At 40.5% G+C, this 6,679-nt stretch overlaps 1 pseudogene; it reads right to left on the bottom strand.

Annotated features, from left to right (window-relative positions):
* Positions 1–4,039: 4,039 nt before the first annotated feature.
* Positions 4,040–4,478, bottom strand: LOC118635346 (annotated as a pseudogene).
* Positions 4,479–6,679: the final 2,201 nt, after the last annotated feature.

The raw sequence follows: 6,679 nt of genomic DNA, 5'->3' as shown, positions 1-6,679 counted from the left end.
AACAGCTCAGTTCTTCCCTGTGTGTCTCTGGTGCCCCTGGAGCTGCCTCCCCTCCGAGCTTAGAGGGAGAGAGTCCCATAAGTCCGTGCGCCGGCCCTTTAGGGAGCTGCCTGGGGCTCCAGCCGCTTCAGCTTCCCTGAGCCTCAGTTCCCGCTGGTTTTTCCAGCCAGAAGCTATGGGGACTTCTCTTCCTGGCACTGGAACCCTGAGCGGGGCACCTGGTGTGGGACGGGGACCCCTCAGTCCTCAGGAAGGACCTTCCCAGCTGCGGGATCCTCCTGATTTTTATCCACCATGCTTGGGTGTGGGACCAGCCTGTCTCGCCGCTGCGCGCTCCGCTGCCACCGCGCCACCGCCCCCCCCTCGCGCCGCCGCCCCTCCTACCGGTCTGGATGTAGCTGCTTTTTTTTTTTCCTTAGTTCCGTAGTTGTACGACTTCCATTCAGCTTGATTTCAGGCGGTTTTGAATGATGGTTGTCCTGTAGTTTAGTTGTAACTTTGATGTGGTTGTGGGAGGACGCGATACCGCGTTTACCTACGCCACCATCTTGACCGGAAGTCTGTACATATTATTTGATGAAGGCTAAAATACCTGAAGATAATTTATTTTTCCAATTATGTACTGATTAGGGATACTGCTACACACACACACACACACACACACACACACACACACACAAATATATATACGTAAAAAAAAAATAGAATAGCTGCCACATAAATTGGTAACTATATGTGACCTGCCAGATGGTTTGGAAATCAAGTCCTTGACAATTCTATAAACTGTTTTAGACATAGTTAGCCATCAAACTTGGCATAACAGTGAAACTCTCTGATAAGGCAGTAAACATTTTTAAATTTTATTTTAGCTACCAAATGTAGTTTGGCAATAAGATTTTTTCACCTCTTTCAAACTTTATTTATTTATTTTTTTGGTACGTGCCCCTAGTGGGAACCGAACCCAGGACTCTCTGGTCCACAGGCTGACACTCCAATGCTGAGCCAAACCTACCAGGGCCCTTTGAAACTTTTTTTAAAAATGTTTTTATCGTCCTGGCCGGTTTGGATCATAGATGCAGCGGTTCTCAACCTGTGGGTCACAACCCCTTTGGGGGTTGAATGACCCTTTCACAGGGGTCCCCTAAGACATAACAGTAGCAAAATTACAGTTATGAAGTAGCAATGAAAATAATTTTATGGTTGGGGGTCACCACAACATGAGGAACTGTATTAAAGGGTTGCAGCATTAGGAAGGTTGAGAACCACTGGGTTAGAGTGTCGACCCATGGACCAGGGAGTCCAGAGTTCGGTTCCCGCCAAGGGCTCGTACCTCGGTTGCAGTTCGTCCCCGGCCCCAGTTGGGGTCATATGGGGTGGCAACCACTCTCTGTGTTCATCTTACATTGATGTTTTTCTCTCTCTCTTCCTCCCTCTCTCCCTTACACCCTATCTGAAGATAAATGCAAAAATGTCCTTGGGTGAGGATAAAAAAAAGTTTTTATTTTATTGTTGTTTTTTTATTTGAGAGAGAAACATCAATAATTGAGAAGTTCGATTGGCTGCCTCTTCATGCCTCCCACTTGGGATCTTGCCCGCAACCCAGGCATGTGCCCTGACCAGGAATAGAATGATGCTCAATCCAGTGAGCCACACCAGATGAGCTCAACCTTTCTTTTTACTATTCTATTTAGAATTGTGTCCTATCAATGTGATCAAAATATCATTTAGTTTGAATAGAATTTGTTTGTCTTCACTGCCTTCTTTAACTTCAGTTGTAGTTCCCTTACATTTTTTTTCCTAAGGCATACTATGCCCTATTTATTGTTGCCAAGCCCCTGAAACCTGTGCCTCAATTTGAGTATGCTTTGTCACTAGATCAGTGAAAATCCTAACAGTGCCTGTTAAACCTTAGTAACTTTTAAGTCCAGTACATTAACTGCAGAAGAACCAAGTCTACTGAAGCAAAGGCCAAAAAACACAAGTTTATGCTCTTTCCCCTAAAAACTGACCACATTACCTACTATAATATTAAAGCTCAATGATATCTCTGGTTATATATAATCCATGCTCAATGTTATAAAATAAAATTTTAATCTTTTACAATTTTTATTAAATCTATTCTAATTTAACAGTGATTTTATAGACATCATCCTATGGTGAAGATGTTTAATAAGTGAAAGCAAATCAGACATTTAAGTCATTATTGTCTGCAGACTAAACAATAATATAACTACTACACAGAACACTACAGGTAATGACATATTTACTTGCTCATAGTTTTCATACAAGCCGTGTTATTTATCAAACTATATCTCCTACTACCATATATAATACAGTAGAATTAGTTATTGTAATTCTCATATAATATTTTAATTACAAGTACCTTATTGAGGTAACTAACATTTTGACTGTTTCACTGACTTTCCAGATTAGCATAATAAATTCAAGAAAAAGCAAAAAGTGAAATGAAAACTGAACATGACAAGTTATGAAAGAAAAATAAAGATAAAAAGGGGAAAGTGAAGTATCACTGGGGTGGAAAAACCAAAGCCTAGACATTTGTTCAGGAGAAAACAGATTGACTATGGATTTCACAAATCAAAAGTTTGTAAATTCAATACAATATAAATAATTTTGAATGTAAAAGCCAAGTTGAAATTAAAAGGTCTATAAACTTAACTTTTGACCTTAAACAATGCCAATTCTTATGATTAAAGAAGGCACAACAGTTAAGATTGTATTACTTGATTTTATTTTATACTATGTGGTGGACACAACGCAATGCCCCTTAATAAAGTTGACAATTAGCCTCACTCAGAACAGCTTAAAAAATTTACTTTTTTTTTTAAAAAAATTTTTTTAATTTATTTGTTACAGATGTTTCTCCTTTTTTACCCCATTGGCACCCCCCTCCTCACCCCAACCCCGCCCCATCCCTGGCTTTGTTGTCCATGTCTATTGGTTATGTATACATGCATATAAGTTCTGTGGTTTATCTCTTCCCACCACCCCCACCCCTTCTTCTGAGGGATGTCAGTCTGTGCACTACTTCCATGTTTCTGGGTCTACCGTATTCCTCAGACTGTTATGTTCATTATATTCCGTATATAAGTGAGATCATGTGGTATTTGTCTTTTTCTGCTTGGCTTTTTTCACTTAGGATAATACTTTCCAGGTCCCTCCATGTTGTCTCAAAGGATAAGAGATCTTTCTTTCTTACAGCTGCATAGTACTCCATTGTGTATATGTACCACTGCTTACTTATCCATTCATCTACTGATGGACACTTGGGCTGTTTCCAGATCTTAGCTATTGTAAATAGTGCTGCTATGAACATGGGGGTACATATATTCTTACTGATTGGTGTTTTAGGTTTCCTAGGGTATATTTTTAGAAGCGGGATCACTGGGTCAAATGGAAGTTCAATTTTTAATTTTTTGAGGTGACACCATATTGTTTTCCATAGTGGCTGCACCAGTCTGCATTCCCACCAGCAGTGCACTAGAGTCCCCTTTTCTCCACACCCTCGCCAACACTTGTTGTTTGATGATTTGTTGATGGCGGCCATTCTGACAGGTGTGAGCTGATATCTCATTTTTGTTTTAATTTGCATCTCTCTGATGATTAGTGATGTTGAGCATTTCTTCATATGTCTCTTGGCCATTTGTACGTCCTGTTTGGAGAGGTGTCTATTCAGCTCCTCTGCCCATTTTTCAATTGGGTTCTTTGTTTTCCTTTTTTTGAGTTGTATGAGCACTCTATATATATTGGAAGTTAACCCCTTATCTGATATATCATTGGCAGTGATGTTCGCCCATACAGTGGGTAGCCTTTCCATTTTGATAATGGTTTCTTTTGCTGTGCAGAAGCTTTTTAGATTGATGTAGCAAAGAAATTCACTTTAAAAAAAAATATGTTATTACAAAATATTCTACAATCCAAATATATGATAGCTTGGAAAACAACATTTGAAAACAAAAATCAATATAAAAAGACAATAAATCAACTAGAACAATACAAGTTTTATTTGGTTCTGATTTTACAGTTTTCTTACTGCATCATCAATGTCAGAAATCTGTTCCTTCAGCTGGCTCCATTGCTTGGTATTTAAAGAAACACCTCTTCTTCCTGGTTTCACTTCACCTTCTGAATCCATTCAATATTCTCTAATATCAATTAGGACTTTTCCTTTAAAGTCCTGAACACTGATGTACTTCGTTTTCCCAATCTGAAACATGTTGTCATCTCTGCTGCTGTTGCTCTGCTTACAAGATGACAAGGCTCTTGAAGTTTCTCCAGACTTTTGGTTCTGAAGTAACTTGCTTTTTCATCTTTAACTTTTTGTCAACTTTACTGTCAGAATCACTGCCAGAAGAGGGTAAAGAAACAAGTTCTTTTACGCATTTCTCTGTTCCTGCTGCGGCACAGCCCTGTGCTTGCTCACTTGCTGGAGACTCAGGTAGATAAGTTGTTGACATCCTGCTTCCTTTAATTATGAGGGAGAAAAGGTTTTCCTACTGAAAATTTGGTAACTAAAATTCCCCATCTTTCCTCCTGAGTCTTATGGTTGTCACTATGCATGACACTTTCCTTGTTGTGATGTGTAAGACACTGTCCCTGACCTAAGGGGTTTCACCATTTTTATGGCAGTGCAGTGTCATAATGGATAGGCTACAGGTGTGTCCAGGGTGGCAATTTGTGACTTACTATCTGCGACCTTAGGCAAACCAAATAACCTCTCTGAACTTCAGTTTGCTTAAGTGGAAGATAGGGGCAAGAGTGCCAGTGTTGGCTGTGAGGGTCTGATGTAATATGTATAAGATGCTTACAGTGGAACTCCTTTTCCTGAACTTGTTTCATTCTGGAAGGCTTTTCGAGAAGCAATTTGTTTGAAAACCAAATCAATTTTTCCCATTAGAAATAATGTAAATTGAATTAATACATTCCACACTCCCAAATGATTCCGTTTTAACCTTTCTTATATACAGTACATGTCTAGTGTACTGCTTAATCTATAAATAAACACTTTACAAGCAAAAATGACATGAAAGGTAAATGAAAATTTAACAAAAAGGAAATGAAATGTACAGTAAAAAATGAAAATTTATGTACACACTAGAACTTACCTTTAATATAGAGCAACAAAAGCAAAAAAAAAAAAAAAAACGAAAATATTCACAGCACATTTCCTGAAATGATAACAAAGTGAGGTTTAGCAGTAAACTAACTCATAGTCATGCACTCTCCTTTCTTTGTCACCTGAGAGACTCATGTCTGATCATGGAAGTGTTAGCATAAAAGGGTTGTTGGGTTGAGAACCAAAGTTTTGTTTGACATCTGAGACACTTTTCAAAAAAATCCCCACCTGAGGATATTTCTCCATTTATCTTCAGATAGAGTGGGAGGGAGGGAGGGAGGGAGGGAGGGAGGGAGGGAGGGAAAGAGAGAAACATCAATGTGAGAGAGACACATAGACTGGTTGCCTGCTGCACGAACTGCAACCGAGGTACATGCCCTAGACCGGAACTGAAACCGAGACTCTTTGTTCCACAGGTCAGCGGCTCTAACTGCTGAGCCAAACCTGCCAGGACAACTGAGACACTTTTTGTGAACAACTTGGTCAAGAACCAATTTGTTCCAGATGGGAGATGTTCGAGAACCAAGGTTTGACTGTATTTCTAAAGATATCGAGTGTTAAGAGCAGGCATCGGGTGGCAAGCAATAGCCAGAGGCTGACTCCCGTGGTTTTGTTTCCTGGTGGGAGAAGTCTGTTAGGAATATGGAGGAAGTGGTGGAGTGGTGATACAGGGCTGAGGGCCTGACAGAAGTTCATGCAATACTGGTAGCTGCAGTCTGTAATTGTGTGGCTTATCTCAGCAGAGCTCTTTGGGCGTGGTGTGGGCAGGGGGTTTGCAGGCCTAGTGGAAAAGGAAAGCAAAGGGGTAACAGAATTAAGGAGGGAATAAAAAACGATTGAAATTAGAGCACAGAATCTAGGGTAAATATGGAGGGAAGTAAAGGCCACTAGAGACTGAGAAAACCTGGAGCAGTCAGTGAACTAGAAGGCCAAGAATGAACTCAGTGAGAATAAGTAGGATCAGGAAGAAGGCATGGTTAGAGTACAGATGAGTCTGGATGCTGCAAAGTTCCAGGGTTTGCTGAAGTGGAGCAAGCAGAGGAGGAGGGTACTAGAGATGTGTCATGGCAAGTCTTGGGTGAATGGTGGGAATGTGCGTGTCCTATCTGGGCTCTATCCCTTGCCAGGGTCTCAGGAAGCAGAGAGGTGCCATCTAAATTCCCTACCCCACTCACTTACTTGGGACCCCAGATAACTAGATATACAGTCAGCACTCGTTTATCGCGGTTAATCAGTTCCAGACTCTACAGCAAAAAATGAATTTTGCTAGTAGGATTCTTTTTTATATGCAGCTGTCCCTCGCTACTTCGCGCTTACACTGCAGCTTCACTCTATCGCGGTTTTTTTCAAATATAGTATAGTATAGTATTTGAAAAAAAAAACATGATAGAGTGAAGCCGCGAAAGTCAAAGTGCAAAGTGGCGAGGGTCGATTATAGACTCTTCATTGTTTAAGGGTTTCTCATTTCTCCAGGAAAACACAAGGGGATGGTCCCCATTCATAAAAATGCTCATGGTTTCTTGCTGACAGGTTCTGATTCCC

This window comes from Molossus molossus, unplaced genomic scaffold (assembly GCF_014108415.1).
Source record: "Molossus molossus isolate mMolMol1 unplaced genomic scaffold, mMolMol1.p scaffold_m16_p_2, whole genome shotgun sequence".
Taxonomy (NCBI): domain Eukaryota; kingdom Metazoa; phylum Chordata; class Mammalia; order Chiroptera; family Molossidae; genus Molossus; species Molossus molossus.
Note: the sequence above shows the minus strand (reverse complement) of the source record. Positions and strands in the feature narration are given on the sequence as shown.